Source organism: Anabrus simplex, chromosome 1 (assembly GCF_040414725.1).
Source record: "Anabrus simplex isolate iqAnaSimp1 chromosome 1, ASM4041472v1, whole genome shotgun sequence".
Taxonomy (NCBI): domain Eukaryota; kingdom Metazoa; phylum Arthropoda; class Insecta; order Orthoptera; family Tettigoniidae; genus Anabrus; species Anabrus simplex.
This window is the reverse complement of record NC_090265.1, coordinates 800,400,547-800,422,786: the sequence shown is the minus strand read 5'-3', so window position 1 is coordinate 800,422,786 and position 22,240 is coordinate 800,400,547.

Below are 22,240 nucleotides of genomic sequence, written 5' to 3'. Positions count from 1 at the left end.
CGTCTCTATATACCGATTTTCATTAAATTCTGTTAACCCATTTTCTCGTGGCTCGGCGTTGATATGGACTTAGCGACAAAAACACAAATTCATGAATATCTGTGTTATCATAGCCGGCACGGTAAAAATGGATAAGACATAAATGGTCGGAAATTTAATTCTATATGACTTTCGTTATGTAGTATTTTTTGATACTACCACTAATAATATAAATATTTGAGAATTACATTTTAGGCCTTCCACCAAAGTACCATTTAATTCTGTGTGAATAAAATGATGTATAGCCTAGATTTTAGTGGCTCGTTCTCCGACTTTGCATACAAATTTTCAATGAGATAGAACCACTAATAACTTGAATATTTAAGAATACAATTTTTGGCCTTCCCCTAAACTACCATTTCACTCAGCGTGAATAAAATTATTTATAGCCTAGATTGTAGCGACTTATTCCTCGACTTTGTATACCAATTTTCATTAAGATATCACCACTAATAGCATACATATTTGAGAATTAAATTTTCTATCAGCGTGAATAAAATTACGTATAACCTAGATTGTAGCGACTTATTCCTCGACTTTGCACACAGATTTTTATTAAATTCTCTTCAGCCGCTTTCTAGTGATGCGTGTACTTACATACATACACACATACAGACAGACAGACAGACAGACAGACAGACAGACAGACAAACAAACAGACAGACAGTCAGACAGACAGACAGACAGACAGACAGACAGAAATTACCGAAAAGTAAAAATTGCATTTCCTTGTTACTGTGGACATGACCGATACATAAATACCATTCTTTTCAAATTCTGAGCAATGTGCAGACAAAGCTCTTATTTTATATATATTGATTAAACCAACTCTTGCATTTCCCCTGTTTTATTTTGTGTTGATAATTCTGTAGTCGGCTGACCAAAAAATCCTGTTCTTCTTGCCAACGTACTTGACTTATAACTACATCTAACTTTAGTCTCCCATTTCAGATTCTCTAACCTACCACAACGAGTCAAACTCCTAACATTCCACGCCCCGACTCGTAGAATGTCAGTATCCATCTTCCTGATGATCGCCCCCTCTCGTGTAGTCTCCACCTGGAGATCAGAATGGGGGACTAGTTTACCTCCTGGATATTTTACGCGGAAGGAATCCATCATCAGTACATGTTCATACAAAGATAGCTGCGTGTCCTCGGGAGTTAGTTACGTCTGCAGTTTCCCGTTGCTTTCAACCGTATAACAGTATCAACACAGCTAAGCTATGTTGAGTATTATTAGAAGGCCATATCAGTCAATCATCTAGACCCTTGTTTCCTAAACGTTTTGTCTCGGAGGCCTCCTGAGCATATCCAAGGACCCCCTAGCCACAGAACATATTATGACATTCATTAAACAAAAACGGGATTTTCTAATGATGCCATGTTTTATTCTATTCGTATGATTTAGGACTAATATTTACTTTCCTTTAAAGTTTAACTTAAATTCATTTACACAAAGATATTTTATACATGCGCAGAAATTATATGTATAACGAAATGTATAAAGCAATGTGACACTAGGCTAATAATTACAATAGTCTGGAAATGGAAACTTACCCAAAAAAATCTTTTGTTGCGTGGTTGTTGGATCAATGGGACGGATGGTGATGTTTTCCAAAAACCAAACGTTTTACAAGCGTAGTTACTCGAACCCAAGGTCAGCATCTGCATTAACTCTGTTTCCGTACTTCGTTTCCATTTGTGTGAGAGTAGAAAAAGTACAATCAATCAGGTTTGTTGTCATGAAAGGCATTAAACACTGTGTTCATCAATGTAATAATCCACTAAATAATTACGCAAATCATAAGCGTCTCTGTGTTATCTGTGAGTTATACGCATGAGGACAGAAAATCAGGATGTGCAGGTAGGATGTCAATACACACACCTACTTACGAATCTATCTTGCTCAGTTATCGTATTTACTTTTTGAAGTACTTACGGATCTGAGGATCTGTGCTCAGGCCCAATTACCTAGATGTTAAGCCCCTGAAAACAATCACCATCATCATCATCAATGCCTGAACACGAAACAGAAGGTCAGTTCTCGCAATGCCATACTTAAGGAGCTGCTTGGCACCACGTGGGGAGCCAGCCCGCATATCCTGAGGACTTCTGCACTTGCGCTGGGTGTGTCAGCCGCTGAGTATGCCACTCCTGTGTGGAACGCTTCACTACATGCTAAGCAGGTTGATACCGCAGTTAATGATACTGCAAGGATAATCTCGGGATGCCTAAAACCAACGCCAGTGCAGAAACTGTACCCGATTTTTGAAACAGCCCCAGCCAACATCCGGAGGGCCACTGCTGCAGACGCCGAGAGAACAAAGCAGGAGAATGACCATAGACATCCACTCCATGGTCACCAAGCTGCAAGGTCTCGCCTCAGATCCCGCAAGAGCTTCCTTGCTAGGACTCTACTGCTGCGCTGGAGGGAACACCAGAGACAACTCGTCTTAACTAATGGAGGAGCTCACTGCTCACAGACATGACACCAAAGGAAGAACTAGATCCTGGCGCCGACCTACTTTACCCTGTATGGAGGTCCCTCAACCGCGAAAGAGTGAGCGTCCCTCGATGCAAGACCAACCTGAAGAAATGGAGGGATCCGTCCAGCAAACCTCCTGTGAATGTGGTGCTGAACAAGACCCAAGCCACCTACTTCTTTCCCCACTCCTGGACAACCCATGCACATCACAAGATGTTTTTAGTGGAAATTCTGACCGGACACGGAAATGAATGAATGATAGAATGAATGAATGATCAATTTACCGACATACGAGTGGAGACGTTTAAGACGTTAATCTCTTTTCTGAAATGGATTGAAGCTTGAGATAAGATAGGTCTTATGGCAACGATGGGACAGGAAAGGCCTGGAAATGGGAAGAAAGCGGCCCTGGCCTTAATTAAGATAAAGCCCTAGCATTTGCATTGTGTGAAAATGGGAAACTATGGAAAACCATCTTCAAGGCTGCCAAGTGGGATTCGAACCCACTATCTCCCGGAAGCGACCTCACGGCTGCGCGCTCCTAACCGCACGGCCAACTCGCCCAGTCATTGGTGATGTAGCTTTAGGATATTTTTCAGGATTATTAGTACAATACAGAAACTTAAAGTTTACAATCGTTCATCATTTGAAATCGCTGTTCACTCGCCATTAAAAAAACATCACAACCATTAGGACGGACGTTATTGGATGTGTTATTAGGTTTTGTCCCAGTAAATTGTGTATTGTGTGTGTTTTACCAAAGCTATCGGAAGTTTTAATGAAATATGCTCGCTCATATTGTGCTTCGCTAACACGGAACACTGTTCTGAATGTAACCTTACTGAAAAAAAAAAAGAAGTTGCTTGTATAAGGTAAAATACAGCTCCATGCGCTAACGAAACAGTTGTACATTTTAATTAGAAAATAACTTGGGGGTAAATCATGGACATTTTAGATAAAAGCCTCTTTTATATCTCGGCCTTGCAAGTCAAACAAATCATGTTCAGGCATAACAGTGAATATCAAGTGCATACACGCGCGCTCTGTAACTTGGTCAAGAAATGTTTGATGTTAGTATTTTTATTCCCTCATATGTTTTAGTAGTAGTTACTCACGTCTTAAACGAAATGACAATCCGTACTGTAAGACATACGGGGAGTCAGAATTGATACCTCCGGCTCCATGGTTACACGGTTAGCGTGCTGGCCTTTGGTCACAGGGTCCTCGGGTTCGATTCCCGGTAGGGTCTGAAATTTTAATCAAAATTGGTTAATTCCCGTGGCACAGGAACTGTGTGTATGTGCCGTCTTTATCAGCATTTCATCCTCATCACGAGGTGCAAGTCGCCTACGGGAGTCAAATCAAAAGACCTGCACCAGGACCCTGCGGAGGCCACACGCCATTTATTTATTATTGATATTTTGAACTTCTACAATTTACCACTTATAAAAACTAAATTTAAAATACAAGCACATACTGATATGATATAAGCAAAGCAAAGTCACCTCCGTACAGGCCATGAAGGCCCTTGGAGGAGTGGAAGGTAAAGGCTTCCTCCATTGTTAACCTCGGCACGTGATGGGGTAGAGTGGTTAGCTTTACGTTCGGCTGCCTTTGCCCCCAGGAATTAACTTGGTACTCATTTTTGGTGTAGGCTGAGTGAACCTCAGGGCCATATGCACCTCCGGAAGTGGAAATCTCGTTTCTTAAATTTTACGACTTCCTGGCGGGGATTCGAACCCACGTCCTTCCGGGCGAACCGAGCACGCCTTTACCACCTCGGCCAGGCAGCGTCTATCGATATGATATAGCCCACACAAAATTTGGAGTGATTAGTTTATTGGTTACAAAGTTATTGAAAAATAAGTTTTAATTTTATATGTTCCATGGAACATTTGTGGGCTATAATTTGGCAAATTTGTCAAAAGTACTCATATATTTAAGAATAACTACGGTTTTAGCAGTCAGGTATAAACTATTGGAGATATCGTTCTTTTATTCAATTTTTCATTATTCACTCAATAGGCAAAAGTCTAGTTTTGTGATATTTCAGGAGTGAAAATATGAAGGTAATATTTAAATGATAATATAATGCGAAGCCGCCTCTGTGGTGTAGTGGTTAGTGTGATTAGCTGCCACCCCCAGAGGCCCGGGTTCGATTCCCGGCTCTCTCATGAAATTTGAAAAAGTGGTACGAGGGCTGGAACGGGGTCCACTCAGCCTCGTGAGGTCAGCTGAGTATAGGGGGGGATTCCCTCCTCAGCCATCCTGGAAATGGTTTTCCGTGGTTTCCCACTTCTCCTCCAGGCAAATGCCGGAATGGTACCTAACTTAAGGCCACGGCCACTTCCTTCCCTCTTCCTTGTCTATCCCTTCCAATCTTCCCATCCCCCACAAGGCCCCTGTTAAGCATAGCAGGCGAGGCCGCCTGGGCGAGGTACTGGTCATCCTCCCCAGTTGTATCCCCAGACCCAAAGTCTGAAGCTCCAGGACACTGCCCTTGAAGCGGTAGGGGTAGGATCCCTCGCTAAGTCCGCGCGAAAAACCAACCCTGGAGGGTAAACAGATTAAGAAGAAGAAGAATGAATTGCGAAACTGCTTTTCATTTCTGTACATATTCAAACATCCTCTGAAAATTTTAGATGAATCCCATAAGAACTCTCTTGCAAAGAGCATTTTATGAATGGCAGAGAGGTGAAAAAGGTTTTTTGAAGGTAATTAAAAGAAAGTTTCCTGAAACATGATTAGTTTAAGACTGCCCTGGAGTGCAAATTACTCCCTGAGATGTAGTTTTCCTCTCACGGCGTAGGCCTCTGCAAGGTAAATATCTTCCAGCGGTATTATTTAAATTGTAGTCTGAAAGAAACTTTAAGCTAATTTTGTCTAACAGCGTGAGATAAATGGGCGTGCACTAGCTCTATATACACCGAACCGCTATCAATTAAATGCGGCATTTAGAGCTTTAAAATGGCGTTAGGCAATAACTGATGAAGGGATTTGCAAGTGGAGGAATGGGGGGATTTTTTTAGGTTAAAATTGAAAATTCTATTTTTTGGTCAAAATGACAACATTTCAGTCACTACTCCCCTGAAATGGAATGGCGCATGGCTTTTAGTACCAAGAGTGTCCGAGGACAAGTTCGGCTCGCCAGGTGCAGGTCTTTTGATCTGACAGCCGCAGGCGACCTGCGCGTCGTAATGAGGTTGAAATGATGATGAAGACGACACATACACCCGGTCCCCGTGCCAGCGAAATTAGCCAATCATGGTCAAAAATCCCGACCCTGTCGGGAATCATACACTGGAACACTGAGACCAAAGGCCAGCACGCTAATCATTTAGCCATGGAGTCAGACACTACTCCCGTTGAAGCTGTATAATACTTTTGAATCCACTCTTGACAACCACCTTACTTAGATTTCTTCCAGATTTATCTCCGTCACTTTGTGGTGCCGAAATGAATTTCTTCCCAAAGGTAGACCAACATTTTACTTAGTGCTTGACAATAATTACACATCACATTTGGAAAAAATTAGATCCATATTATACATTTATTTCCATAGAATACCGTGGACTGCAAAAAACACCAATAAGGCAGTTTTAGAGCGCATCAAGCCTCGTATATCATTGGCTGGTATGATTATGAAGCTGAGACTAGCACTCTTTGGCCAAGTTATGCGATCAGATTTATTGGAAAAAGCAATCATGCTAGGAATGATCAGTGGTACAAGAAGACCACGTCGCCAGAAGACTCGTTGCTTAGACACCATTAAATCAGACATCACCCTCACCCTGGAACAATCAAAGGACAACAGGGAAGCAGGACAACATGGAGAGCGCTAATTCATAGAATCGCTGATGGTCGGATTCGACTGAACGGATGACATCATCATCATTATCATCGTACATTTATTTACAATATTTGGACGATTTGACTCTTAGGTTGTTAATATAATCTGTTATGTATGTACCCGATTTCACAAAATCACTAAATTCGCCATTGTACGCGTAGAGGACGTTCTTCTGCTAGGCGTATCTGGCGAATAATATGTTTGCGAGCACCACAACTGCGTACCGGAAAAGGAATTTCTCTCCCTTCTAGAGGAGATCTAAGAAGCTGCGGGTCAATATTTCTCAAATACATAGCGGTCATATAGCGGTTTTTGCAGACGCAACGACGATATACTGGTATAGACTCGCTTCGACTTCACCGCTCAGCTAGCATAATGCGATGGTTGTCCTACTATAAGTCAAACATTCCACATCGGACCGGTCTTGCCCCTGAGTATACCATCGCTTAAGGAACAGCACCGCAGAGCTAACAGAATACGACCAATGCAGCGGTTCATTATTGCTTGACTAATATGGACAAAAACTCACAGAATACGTACTTAAACACTGGTTGAGCTATTTTACTATAAGCGATTGATTACTAAGACTTGTGGACCACTTTTAGGAGTTTTGTCTCATAAAATTATAATTTTGTCCTCAAGTGATATGATTCTTAAGTGACGATATGTAAGTCTATAACAATTTGCAATTCTTACAGTCGAACGTAGTTAACTGCTGCAGGAAATATTAGGTTAGAAAATGAAGTCTTAAAGGAAGTAGATGAATATTGTTACTTGGGTAGTAAAACAACTAATGACGGCAGAAGTAAGGAGGACATAAAATGCGGACTAGTACAAGGAAAGACCTGTCTTAAGAAAAGAAATTTGCTCGCTTGGAACAAAGATAAACTGGAAAGATGTTTTTGAAGACTTTCGTCTGGAGCGTTTTACCCGTTCGCATACTTCGACTAGCGTTCGCCGGAGTCTACATGAGTTATTCCCAAACGTCATGAAGGTTCTGATATGGACCTAGGGTACAGCTATGGATTCGTTATGGATTCTCTCTCAAATTATTCTTGGTCAATTTTGGTAGAATTCGTAAATAATGATAGACAAGGTACTGTATGTAAGGTAATGAAAGCAAATTACCCAAATAAGTATATTAAGTATTTGAAAAATGTCTAAGAATCATTTATTCATATATAATATTTAATTATCCCTTTGCTGGCGAGATGTAGTGTTTACAGTGCGCTATGTCTTCTGGTATGGACTAGAATAAATTTGTTAGCGGTCTCAGTCTCATCCTTGCCTTAGACAATATGAAAGTGACTGAGGTATGAGCGATGCAGCCAGTCCCTGCAATGAAGGGTGTGAACATATCGCTCATAGGGTCAGTTGGTGCATGCATTTCAGTGGTCTTGGCAGATTGATAGGTAATAGCAACTTCTGGCTCGGTGAGGAAAGCAACGGGAAACTACGTCACTCCTTACTTCCCTAGTATGCCTCTTCAGTGACGCCTAGGCTGATTATAACAGCTGTTGGCGGAACTGTGGAGGATCAGAACAGCCTTCGGGCTGAATAACCAACACAATATTTAATTAAATCCGAAAATAAATCCATATTTCGGAAGAGCATGAATAATAATAATCTATCTTAACGATTCGCTAATTGGAATTGTATGTAACATCGAATCAATCGTTTAATAAAGTAAAATGTCCATTAAAAATAATTACCCATACCACATTATGGTATACTGCAAATTGCAATTCTCTTTGGACACTTATTCAAGTCACAATAAAGAAATACCTCCTTAATGGAATGAGATTCCCAAGATATTTATTCAAAGTTACCTAACTGGTATCATATTCAAATTCTAGTAATAATATATTGAGTTACTTAAGTCAAAATGCTGTCTTTAAATGTAAATGATCTTCAAGATATATGTTTGGAAAGAAAAATATTTAAAATTACGTATTTTGGAATTATATATTCATATGTATTTTATATTTCAGTTCGTATTTTCCTTACCGTGCAATTAATTAGTCGCCTTCTCCTCGCTGTAATTAACTTTCCAAAATTTTGTTAAATGCGATCCATAAATTCTAGTAATATATTAAGTTAAATTAAATGGTATCATCAAGTCTCAAGAGGCATATTATACTGATCATGTCAAAAAATGTTTCCTATCCCGAATATAGATCAGATAATTCCGTTCATGGAAAGAAATCCTTCACGAAAAATATTCATTACTAATAAACATAAACATGTTGAAATTTGCGGAAAAAGAATACGTATACACTATATCTGCAATATCTCTCTGCTATTGGCTTTACGTCGCACCGACACAGATATGTCTTATGGCGACGATCGGACAGGAAATTGCTGGGAGTGGGAATGAAGCGGCCGTGGCCTTAATTAAGGTACAGCCCCAGCATTTGCCTGGTGTGAAAATGGGAAACCACGGAAAACCATCTTCACGGCTGCCGACAGTGGAGTTCGAACCCACGATCTTCCGAATACTGGATACTGGCCGTACTTAAGCGACTACAGCTATCGAGCTCGGTTATCTACAATATTTAACTACTATAAACATATCTAACTATTGACTTTAAAAGTACCATTTAACATGCAATTAATTTTGATGACACTAATTGTGAATGAACATCCCCTTACTATCTTTCAAAAATGTCTGAAATTCATTATGACTCAAATGTTGTCTTGTGCCTTTATTCCTAACATCAATTTATTACGATGAACATACATTACACATATCAACTTTATAACGGATATATTCGGAAATATGTTGTCCGATTATGTTTAAAGACCGAATAATTTCCTTATTGAACACCTACAAAAACATTGATAACTTTCACGAAGCAAATGTGTCAAATATATTAGTCCCCTGGATGATTATGCCGACATGGAACCTTCCCGTAAGTCAACATCGTAACCTGTCCATAATATATCACCTCGAAGAAAAATCGTCGCCGCCAGCATAATTAAATATCATCATCACTATTCACCTCTTATCTCATTTAACAGCCGTTCAAAATCTAAACATGCTTGCTTTCATCTCATAATAACATACTTATTCAATTCGACGACCCTATATATTAAAACAACTGCCATTACTCTTACTACCATGGTCACGTTTCATTCAATGATATTCTTCAAATATTCTAATATACTGACCAGATTCACAATACATGTACTGTACTCCTACTGAAATAAACAAAGTTATCGTACATTAATTGGCATATCATGATCGGTATTGTGTAGCATAATTTCTTCTTCTTTTGCTACCGCATTTTCCCACACCTGTGGGGTCGCGGGTGAGAACTGCGTCGCACATGTGGATTTGGCCCTGTGTTATGGCCGGATGCCCTTCCTGACGCCAGCCCTATATGGAGGGATGTAATGACTATTGCGTGTTTCTGCAGTGATTGGTAGTGTGGTTTTTTACCTGGATATGATGAGGAGAGTGTTGGGAAGGACACATAAACCCAGCTCTCGTGCCAGAAGAATTAATTAGAAGTTATTAAATTCCCCGACCCGGCCGGGAATCGAACCCGGAACTCTCTGAACCGAAGGCCAGTACGCAGACCATTAGCCCAAGGAGTCGGATATTGTGTTGCATAACATAATTTCTATAAAAGACACCCCTTTATCAATATCAGCGGTATAAATCGTCTTTAAGCCACTTAATAGTTTATTTCATCTTATCTAACGTATCTTAAACAACATCATTTCCTTTCAAAGCACAACGAGTTAGGAACGAATTGGTAATGAATATATATATTTTTAAATTTATTTACTCAAGAAAGAGCACCTGAGCCGAGGCTCATAATGGTGCATTACAAGGATTAAATATTGGCAGAGTTTACAAAATATTTACAATACAATATACAACAATACTTTATTTCTAAATACGTTACAGTCTTAGAGAAAACCACTGTACATTACTTGGTTTGTAAGAATTACTGCTCATTTTCTTTTGTCCATTGAGCATTTATTTTTGCTTATACTTTGAAATTATTGTTGTCTGTTGTATATGTTTAGGGAAAACATTGTACACCTTCACAGAGTAGTGCCATAAGGAGTTACAGCCATACTTACTAGTTTTTACAAATGCGGTATGTACTCCCTCTACTTCTAGAGTTTTATATGGGTGTATGGCAGAATTTATGATACAGATAGTGTTCATATGAATCAAATTATGCTTAATTTTATGTACCATCATAGCTGAAGCTCTATCACGTAACATCTGGAGTGGTAGATGTCTGCATTTCTTATACAAATAATCCGGTAAATTATAAGGTATTTTTCGAGCTGTTTTCTTTTGGTAAAATTGGAACTTTCTCAGAGAGTTCCTGATTGAACCTCCCAAAACATGAATCATATAAGTCAGGTGATTTTTAATGAGAGCATGATAAATAGATTTTTTTAAATGTATGGTTGAATTTATATCTTAGAATGTGAAGCACTCCAATTGCTGGAGGTATTTTTTGCATATGGTTTAAACTTGCTCATTCCAGTCAAGCATTTCATTTATTTTTAAACCTAGAAATGAAGTAAATTGTACTCTTGGCAAAAGATGATCGAAAAATGTTAATGTAAGATCAAGAGGAGTTGCACGTGAGGGCTTGTGAAATATCATGTAGTTGTTCTTGCTAAGATTGATGGACATTATATTGTTTGAAAGCCAAGTTTGTAATAAGCTAATGACATACTGAATACTGAATGTTCTTTAGCAAAAGTACCAATATAAAAAATATTTGTATCGTCTGCAAGATGAGATAATTTTCTTGTAATTTTAGGGAGCCTATATCATTCAGAAACATTAGAAATAAAATTGTGCCCAGTACTGCACCCTGAGGAATTCCAATTGATATAAGAAGAGATAAAATTTTGCATTTTATATGAAACGAACTGTGATCGATCACTGAGATAATCCTTTAACCAGTTTATTGCTACACCTCTTATTCCCGATTCTTCCAGTTTTCTGATCATTATCTCTTGATCAACTGTGTCAAACGCTCTTCTTGAGTCTATAAATAACCCAGAAGCTAATATTCGTGAATCAGAAGCTTCCTGCAGTCTAATGAAAATATCCTCAACAGCATTGTATGTGGTGGGATTTTGAATAAAGCCATATTGATACATATGAAAGTAATTATTCCTAAGAAGGAATTTTAATCATCTTATTTTAACAATATTTTCTAATATTTTGGCTAAAATGTGAACTATAGAGATCGGTCTGTAGTTGTTTATATCTAAGTTATCTAAGCCCTTATGGATGGGTATAACTTTGGCAATTTTTAACAATGGAGAAACTGTACCTTCAGCTAACGATTTTTTAATAAATTCAGTGATGTATGGAACTAATTCAGTTGATAACTTTCTGATAGTTGTGTTGCTTGAACTATAACAGTCCCAACTACTGGAAATTTTTCTGCTCTTTTATCATACATGCTACCTATTCGTTGCGAGTTGGATACAAGAATAAATAATTTCTTGGCGCTGTGTGATATCTATGTGAATTACTGGTATTGGTTGTAGACGCATTAACAGATAGATCCTGACCAATACTAGTAAAATATTCATTTAATGTTGTTGAAGTATCACAGGGGTTGGTGATTATATTATTATTTATTTTAGTTGAATATCTCTATTGTTGCTATTTTTTGTTTGAAGTATCTCGTTAACTAATTTCCAAGTATTTTTACTATAAACTAACCTGTCACTGTAATAATAACCTTCAGCTTCACTTTTTAGTTTAGTGACCTTATTACGGAGTACTTTATATTCATCTTTTAGATATTCTGAGGCATACTAGCATCCCCTTAATTTTCCCATATATTTTTATGTTTTATGAGGTTGAGGAGTTCAGGAGTCATCCATGGACATCGTGAGTCTTGATTCAGTTATTGTCTTAAAACTGGATATGCTGGCTTCTGCTAAAAGGTTAGTTAACTTATTAACAGTAGTTTTACAGTTGTCATTAGCATCAAATATCAAAGGATTTTTATATGAAAGTTTTAATGTCTATTTTTATGGTGTGTGTTGTGGAATATTTGAAAATACTACTACTATCTCTTACTGGAATGTCAAGATCACAGACCAGTAAAGTGTGATCACTGAAGTCACTGTAAACATTATCTTCTTACAGGGTGCATTAATATAAATATGATCCAAAAGTGTAGAACTCTTTTCTGTTACTCTAGTGGGGTATACATTATTACATTGCAGTTGGCCATAGCATTAATCTAGTTTACTCAATTCAATAGACTGCTGATTTTGTGATATTTTATTAATATTTAAATCTCCAATTGTAGCATAAAAGTGCCTACAATTCTTGTTCCGTATTTCTTCAAGTTCACTTAGAAATAATTTACTGAATTTATAATGTGGGTTTTAGCAAGATAAAATAAGTATTTCCCTTTGAAACCCACTGCTTTCTATTAATAGTATGTTGTACGATTTACCTATATAGTTAACTGACAATAATTCTTCGGCTTGGTGCTCTCGTTTAATATAGATGAGAATTCCACCTCCCCTATTGTAATTTCCTTAGCAAAAATAATATTCATGTTTCCACAATTCTTATAATATCACATTCTTGGGTTTATTTTATTGGATCGCGCAGTTCTAGCACTTATTTCGAAGGCTTTGAGCATTAACACACAGAATACGAATGCTATGAATTTTCTGTCTTAGTTCTTCTAGATCATTTAACTGAATCTCTGAATCATCTAAGTTACCTATAGTATTCATCTTTAGACAATTAATGCCGTTAGACTAAGAATGGCATAACTTAGTTACGCCGATTCTAACTTTAAGATGTCCTCTATGCTCCGTATGGTTACTACCTGTGAGGTGTCATTTTTTCTAGCAAAACTTTTCCCTTCTATAGACCATATATACTTAAATCCTCTCGTTCTAAGGTCCTTTGCTCTCTTCAAGAGTCCTTTTGCTTTGGGAGTTAAATTCTCGTCTATATAGATCGGCTGGTCCGCAGCATTAATATAAATAGCCCGAGATGAAATTCGTGGACTTCTTTTCTTGGCGCTGAGCTTTTCGGCCCTCGTCCATCTATTCACAAATTTCACAACTATCAGCCTCGGTAACGCTGGGTTTCTGGGCGGTAACCTACGTGCAACGTCAATATCAATTTTTATTTACGTCACATCCGATCACCGCACCCATGTCCGACTCGTTGGCTGAACGGTCAGCGTACTGGCTTTCGGTTCAGAGGGTCCCGGGTTCGATTCCCGGCCGGGTCGGAGATTTTAACCTTAATTGGTTAATTCCAATGGCATGGGGGCTGGGTGTATGTGTTGTCTTCATCATCATTTCATCCTCATCACGACGCGCAGGTCACTTACGGGTGTCAAATAGAAAGACCTCCACCTGGCGAGCCGAACCCTTCCTGGGATATCCCGGCACTAAAAGCCATACGACATTTCACCGCACCCATTCTACTGATAATACTGTAAACATCTTCATTATGTAGGCCCTACATCCGGCACACCATGGATTTCCACGTTGTTCTGTCTCATATATTGCTTTATTCAACGTATTCCTGTGAGATGGAATTCAGCAAGTCTAATTGTTGTTGCATCTCACGAATCTTTTGATATCCTTGACTCAGTTCTGCCTTTAAATCAGTAATGATTTTATTGTTAAAGTCAATGGTGTCAGTTAACCTAGCAATGACTTTTTCAACTAGACGTTCCAACATGGCATCGAATAATTTAGAGCTACACGTTACTAGAATTACCTCTTTGGTTAGGTCAGATGAATCAGCCTCCTGAGGATATGTAATTTTTTCTTAAAACTTCGTTACTCTTTTCCCCGCTACGCAACTCATTTTCGGTCTATCAATGGTGTGGGTGGATTCTCCATCTTCTTGTTTCTTTCTGCTTTTGATTTCCCACGCCTTCACCAACAAGACACAATAACACAAATCCCACTTATACGAATGAATTCCACAACTGTTTCATCCGTCACAAGCAAGCACCAGTTTGTCTCGCTGCTATTTAGCCGTTTGAAGAAGAACTGGAAAGCGGTATTACTCGCGGATAACAGAAATTTAAGAGACCTCACAAACAGCCTCGTTACTCTGCCACTAGAAAGGTGCTAGAAAGTCTGTCAAGGTCGCTGTAATAACATATTTCTCTCAATACGTCATGACAACGTAACCTATGCGTATGTTGTGACGAATTCATAAATAATTGCTCGTTTTCAAACTAAGGCGTTCTTTAACTTCGGAAAAGTGAATTATTTCCGGAATGAATAACATATCAAAGCTACTAGCATACTTTACAAAGCATTTGAAAAATACGAAGTGGAACATATCTGTAATTGATCTGATCTCTCATCAGGTGATACCTTCCTTCAATTTGTGGCGTCCCGATCCAACAGTCATTTCAGTTACTCATAGGATATGCCATCTTGGGAGTGCTGACACTGATTTTATACATTTCATTTAACCATCAACATAAAAGATAACGATTTAAACACGTCCTGGGCACTTGTTAATGATATTCAGTCACTCCAATACACTCGCCCGATATGATGTATTTTATATGTTATTAAATTGTATGTGAATATATTTTACACGACATAAATATTAATTCTGAATATATCTCCACTTCCGTACAATTCTCACGTATAATACGTCCAATTAACATTACTCTGTTAACAACTTAGGTAACTAGCTTCTGATCTTTTTCAACATACGATAAAGATTAGTGTATCTACTTTATTTTACTTTAAACCTTATTCTTAATAACAATACGCTAATTTTGAATGTTTTCCTACGAAATTGCAGCCATTTTCTGTAAGGCAATTACGAATTTATTCCGCGATTCCCGATATGATTATTCCGTTTTCACGTCATTTTTCCGCAGGTATACACGCAATTTTTGTGCCTATTGTGAAATAGTGCAGCGTAGCATTGCATGGAAGACCCCAAAAAATGTAAAAAAAAAAAAAAAAAAAAAAAAAGAATAAAAAGGGCCACGAAGATATGAGGACACAAGAAGTGCATTTAAACAATTTATAACAAGAATATTACAGTAACGAGTTGACAAATTTAGCCAAATCTCACCAATTCGATTCAGTATCTCTTCATTCATGATTCGATCTATCCATCTCACCTTCAGCATTCTGCTGTAACACCACATTTCGAAACCTTCTATTCTCCTTCTTTCCGAGCTAGTTATCGTCCATGTTTCACTTCTATGCAATGCCACGCTCCAGTCGAAAGTCTTCAAAACATCGTTCTAATTCCTATATAAATGTTCGAAGTGAGCAAATTTATTTTATTAAGAAAGCTCTTCCTTGCTTGTGCCTGTCTGCATTTTATGTCTTCCTTACTTCTAGCATCGTTAGTTATTTTACTGCCCAAGTAGCAATATTCATCTACTTCCTTTAAAACATAATTTCCTAATAAAATATTAGCTGCATCACCTGACTTCGTTCCACTGCACTCCATTACTTTTGTTTTGCACTTGTTTATTTTCAACTTGTACTTCTTACCCAAGTCTCCGGCCATACCATTCAGCAATTTCTCCAGATCTTCTGCAGTCTCACATAAAATAGGAGGTAAAACAGAAAAAAGTCATCATACCATATAACTACGTAGTAAATGTTGTCGTTGATGGGGATGATGGTGGTGGTGCTGCGATTCTGCGGCAAACGAAGGAATTGCGTCAAGGGCAGATATGACACATAAACAGACTCAGCCAGATACTGTGTTTCGTACTCTCTAGTAGTATGCAGTACTACTTCACAGAAATGTTTGGAGGCTTGCTGATTAGCCAGGCGTCAGACCGTTTCATTTCTAAAACTATGGTCTTCAAACTCGGTCATGCAGAGCATTCATTGGGAACTTGCCGTTGGTTGTTTTGTACTCTTAAACCAAGGTATGTTTAGATCTGAGTTCATATGAAGAGGTCGATGTTGCTCACGTCCATAGGTTTAACCCAAATGGTACTCTACGCGTGTTTCCTGGGTGGTTGCTAAGAGAATAACTACTAGCTGGTAGCCGGACAATCATTGAGATCTCCTGGCTAATTTATATATCTCCACCATTACTGGTAGACCAACTACAATGAATTACTGAATGGCTTACTGATCAACTGCTGACATCATAGAATCAGATACAAGCTGAACAATCTCCTAGTTAAAAATGAACTTGACATCTAAGAAGTATTTATAGTGAAAAATATGGGACCCCGTCAGTTCCATTATATAATCATATGTCGCTAAAATGTGCCTAATGCTCTCATTGTGGACCTGACCATCCATTTTGAAAATAATGACCCTACTACCACGAAAAATAAGTAGTTAGTGGGACGTAAAGCCAATAACATTATTATTGTAACAAAAATGATTCTCAAGTGTATGGGCGCTGAAAGTTTGAAACTTCTAGCTTCCTTGCTGAATCAATAGGAACGGTTTCCGATGTTGTCCCTCAGATATTTACAACTTTTCGTCCTGAGAGGAAGTGGCACTGATTTTTGAAAGCATCATATTTCATGAAAAAATTATTGATCATTATATGCATAGCCTTCATTTTAAGAAAGGGCAATATTAACTCACTCGTAATCTATATTTTCTCAATGGTGTTCTAGATTGTGTTCATCAACCTGTTAGAGCAACCTTTCCCAAACTGTGGTCCGCGGAACCTTTGAGGCCCGCGACGATAATGCAAGGGGTCCGCAATAATAATGCAAGTTGTAAGTATTTGAAGAGAGAAATTGTATTGTATGCACGCAATTCATAGATTATACTAAATTTAGGAATTATGCCTACATACATACATGCATACATTAAATGTAACTCTTAACTTGGCCAATAGATTGTACACGTTAGCAGCGGAAAAAGGACGACTACAAGGCATTGTAAGTGATGTAATTGTGAGACAGTTCGAATTGCTAGTATCCACACTCAAACCCTGTTTTTCGCCTGTGGTTGAGGAAAGCTCGTGAATAAGAAATTGAACATGAACGTCTCCCACCCCCCTCCCCCCCCCCTTGAGAAAGAAAGGAAATACTGAGTGTAATTCCTTTCATTACTACACACCTGTGTGAGTGTACCTTTTCTGCTGTCACACAAAAGGAGACGAAGTACATAAACAGAGCTAATGTAGAGACTAATCTTCAGTTCGAGTGACTACGACCGGGCGAGTTGGCCGTGCGCGTAGAGGCGCACAGCTGTGAGCTTGCATCCGGGAGAGAGTGGGTTCGAATCCCACTATCGGCAGCCCTGAAGATGGTTTTCCGTGGTTTCCCATTTTCACGCCTTAATTAAGGCCACGGCCGCTTCCTTCCAACTCCTAGGCCTTTCCTATCCCATCGTCGGCATAAGACCTATCTGTGTAGGTGCGACGTAAAGCCCCTAGCAAAAAAAAGTGAGTACGCTTGTAAAACGCTTGGTATCTAGAAAACAGCACCGTCCGTTCCAGTGATCCAACAACCGCAACAAGTGATTCGTTTTCAAGTATGTTTCCAGATCCAGACTGTTGTAATTATTATCCAAGTATCACATTGTTTTATTATTTATTTATGTGCACTTATCAAGTATCTTTATGTAAAGGAAGTTAAATTAAACTTTCAAAGAAAGCAAATATTAAACCAAACATGGTGTCGTTTCAAAATTCTGTTCACTGAATGCAGTATTGTGTTCTGTGTCTAAGCGGTCCTTGGACATGCATGCGATATGTACAGGGGGCCTCAGAAGAGAAATGTTTGGGAAACCCTGTGTTAGGGAATTACTAAAACTACAGTCCGACTCGTTGGCTGAACGGTCAGCGTACTGGCCTTCGGTTCAGAGGGTCCCGGGTTCGATTCCCGGTTGGGTCGAGAATTTTAACCTTAATTGGTTAATTCCAATGGCACGGGGGCTGGGTGTGTGTGTTGTCCTCATCATCATTTCATCCTCATCACGACGCGCAGGTCGCCTACGGGAGTCAAATAGAAAAACCTGCACCTGGCGAGCCGAACCCCTCTTGGGATATCCCGGCACTAAAAGCCATACGACATTTCATTTCACTAAAACCACAGGTACATTTCTCAAAACGTAACCAGCAACCAACGTCACTGATGATCTATAATTGTGTACAGCCTCCTCACCTTATGGTAACAAAGTAACAAGCGAGCAAAGCGAAAGATAAAGTCTTTCCTGTACAGGCCATAAAGGCCGGAGGGGAAGGTAAAGTCATTCCACTGCCCATAACCCCGGCACTTGAGTGAGATAGAGTGTTTAATTCTATGCTCGGCCGCCCATGTTGTCAGATATTAACGTGGTACTCAGGTTTGCCAAAGGCTAGATGAACTTCAAAGCAAAGTGCCTCACGAGACTTGGAAATATTGCTTCTAAACGTTTCGAATACTTGAGGCGGTATCGATCCCACGTCCTTCCACATAAACTGAGCACACATTTTCCGGCACGACAAGGTATCCCCTCTTCTTAACGTAACAGTTTGCTTAATAAAATTGCTTTCTTGCAAGAGGTCACAGGTGAATGTCCTTTTCTTTCTATTTGCTTTGCGTCGCATCGATACACATATGTCTTAAGGCGGCGATGAGACAGGAGAGGGTTAGGGATAAGACCACACAGAAAGCTTGGCCGGACAGAGAGCAGAACTGGCTTTACTGCTCACATCCTTACTGCCCAACGTTGCTTCAAGACAGATCAGTTTGTATCTTGCTGCTAGCAGTAAGCGTGTTGTCCCGAGCTCATCCTGTATTTTGCAACAGAGGAATTGATTTCATCAGTTTCTAAAAGACCGGTACTGTGGGTTGTATCTCACAGGAACGTTACCGGACTGAGATTGTTAATGATATTCAAAACAATGGATGATAATAACAATAATGTATTTTCTACCTCTATGTGCAACCGTGCTTCTTTCAGTTAATCAAAAATGAAGTAATTTCTGTAGTGATGTAATGTTATTTTCTTATGGCCTTAGTTTCCTCTATTAATGGTATAATGTTTAATTTCCCCACTTTAATTTTCATGCATAGACGATTTAATATATCCATTTTCTACCTTAATACGAAACCATGCTTCTTTAATGATTTAATATCTGTATTTTCTTACTTCATACAAAACTGTACATCTTTCAGTTAATCAATAAAATAATATTTCTAGTGCAATAGAACTCGTGTTGGTATTTTACTTACCTCAAGGTAACAACAAGCTTCTCCTTTACCATAATGCTTTTTCTGTAATTTAGTTCCGTTCTCTCCAACCTGGATTTCAGTTTATGTAGTAATTTATCAAACGTCTCTACAGACATTCCCAGGTATTCAAAAAATAGTTCACTGCAGTTGCGAAATCTTATATATATAAAAGCAAGTCGGGCTGGAGCGATGTATATATAAATATTTAAAAATGAAAAACGACGTGAATTAATGAGGCACTTCCAGAACTCTCAGAAATTTGAAACTTGGTACGAGAGAAGCTGATGACCCCAGAATCCCTAGAAAAATCGGAAATTCTCAAAATTCCCTGAAGGGGGCACGCTGGGGGGGCTCAAATTTTGGGCTCAGCATAAGAACGCAGTCGTATAATATATCCAAAACGACAACCTATAGGTTTCGTAGGCTTAAAATTTTTCGGGAATTTCCTCATTTTTATCCCCCGTACCCCCAATTCAAGATGGCGGCACAACCTGTCAGACGAGGTAGACCATTGAAATTTTGTGAAATTATAGCTTTTGGTCCCTAACCGACGATAAAATTCCAAGATGTTCAAATTTTTCACTTTTTACCCCCAAAGATATCGAAATATGGCGGCAGTTTTAATGACTGTGCAGACATTCCTTTTGAGCTATTTTTTTTGGCTAAACGGTAAGTCGTATCACAAAACGGATGGCACAATGTCGCTTCAATTTGGAGTGATCTACAACTTTGGTCCTGTGACATTTTGTAGTATCTCTCTCCCTTATACGTTAAATTTGGCCGTATTTCTGGATTGTTCGTAAATTTGGTGATTTTTACAAGTATATTTCATTGTTTGACACATTTATAAGAATGATAGGATCATCACGTTGGGTGCGCACATTGGCACGATTAAGGGCAATATGTGGACCAAATTTCACGATTCTAGCTTATATATAAGTAGGCAAAAAGTAATGTAAAATGTTTAAAATGTACCCAAATTTCACCCTATTCAACATTTGAACTCAATTTATCCCCTTAATATGGTTCAGAAACAAACATGTAGAGCGATAAATGAGGCGTCTGATGGCGCAAACCGTTTCTTAATATCATAAACCGTTTAGGAGATATTAATCTCGAAGTGGAAGTCTGCACTTTTCAACGTGCTCATGCTTATCCGTCATCTATATATACAAAAGTAAGTCGGGCTGGAGCGATGTATATATAAATATTTAAAAATGAAAAAAGACGTGAATTAATGAGGCACTTCCAGAAATCTCAGAAATTTGAAACTTGGTACGGGAGAAGTTGATGACCCCAGGATCCCTAGAAAAATCGGAAATTCTCAAAATTCCCTGAAGGGGGCACGCTGCGGGGGCTCAAATTTTGGGCTCAGCATAAGAACGCAGTCGTATAATATATCCAAAACGACAACCTATAGGTTTCGTGGGCTTAAAAATTTTCGGGAATTTCCTCATTTTTATCCCCCGTACCCCCAATTCAAGATGGCGGCACAACCTGTCAGACGAGGTAGACCATTGAAATTTTGTGAAATTATAGCTTTTGGTCCCTAACCGACGAGAAAATTCCAAGATGTTCAAATTTTTCCCTTTTTACCCCCAAAGATATCGAAATATGGAGGCAATTTTAATGACTGCAGACATTCCTTTTGAGCTATTTTTTGGCTAAACGGTAAGTCGTATCACAAAACGGATGGCACAGTGTCGCTTCAATTCGGAGTGATCGACAACTTTGGTCCTGTGACATTTTGTCGTATCTCTCTCCCTTATACGTTAAATTTGGCCGTATTTCTGGATTGTTCGTAAATTTGGTGATTTTTACAAGTATATTTCATTGTTTGACACATTTATAAGAATGATAGGATCATCACGTTGGGTGCGCACATTGGCACAATTAAGGGCCATATGTGGACCAAATTTCATGATTCTAGCTTATACATAAGTAGGCAAAAAGTAATGTAAAATGTTAAAAATGTACCCAAATTTCACCCTATTCAATATTTGAACTCAATTTACCCCCTTAATATGGGAGATACGAGGAAATAGCTCAGAAACAGACATATAGAGCGATAAATGGGGCGTCTGATGGCGCAAACCGTTTCTTAATATCACGCACCCTTTAGGAGATATGAATCTCGAAGTGGAAGTCTGCACTTTTCAACGTGCTCATGCTTATCCGTCATCTATATATATAAAAGCAAGTCGGGCTGGAGCGATGTATATATAAATATTTAAAAATGAAAAAAGACGTGAATTAATGAGGCACTTCCAGAAAACTCAGAAATTTGAAATTTGTACGGGAGTAGCTGATGACCCCAACTTATGGCCAGAAAGTGCGTCTTATCGTACAATCCGTTTTTCGATTTGATGTACCGTTTAGCAGCAGTTATTCTGTAAATGATGGTTAACATCCTTATACTTCCGTATGATGACTACATTCTTTCATTGACGTCGATTAGTAGCAATCTAGAAAGGGTTTGTCTGCCATTGGTATTAAATACATTGCAAATCGATAGTGACTGTCAGAAGGAGGGCTTCTGCTATTGTTTTCAGTCCTCCCCACATCGACTTTGACAAGCAGTAAGAATGTGGTCGTCCTCCATCTCTTGTGCACTATTTTAATGCATAATTCCCTTCTCGATTCGACTAGCAGAACTCTAGGGAGCGTGCAATTTTTTTCAAAACTATTTTAC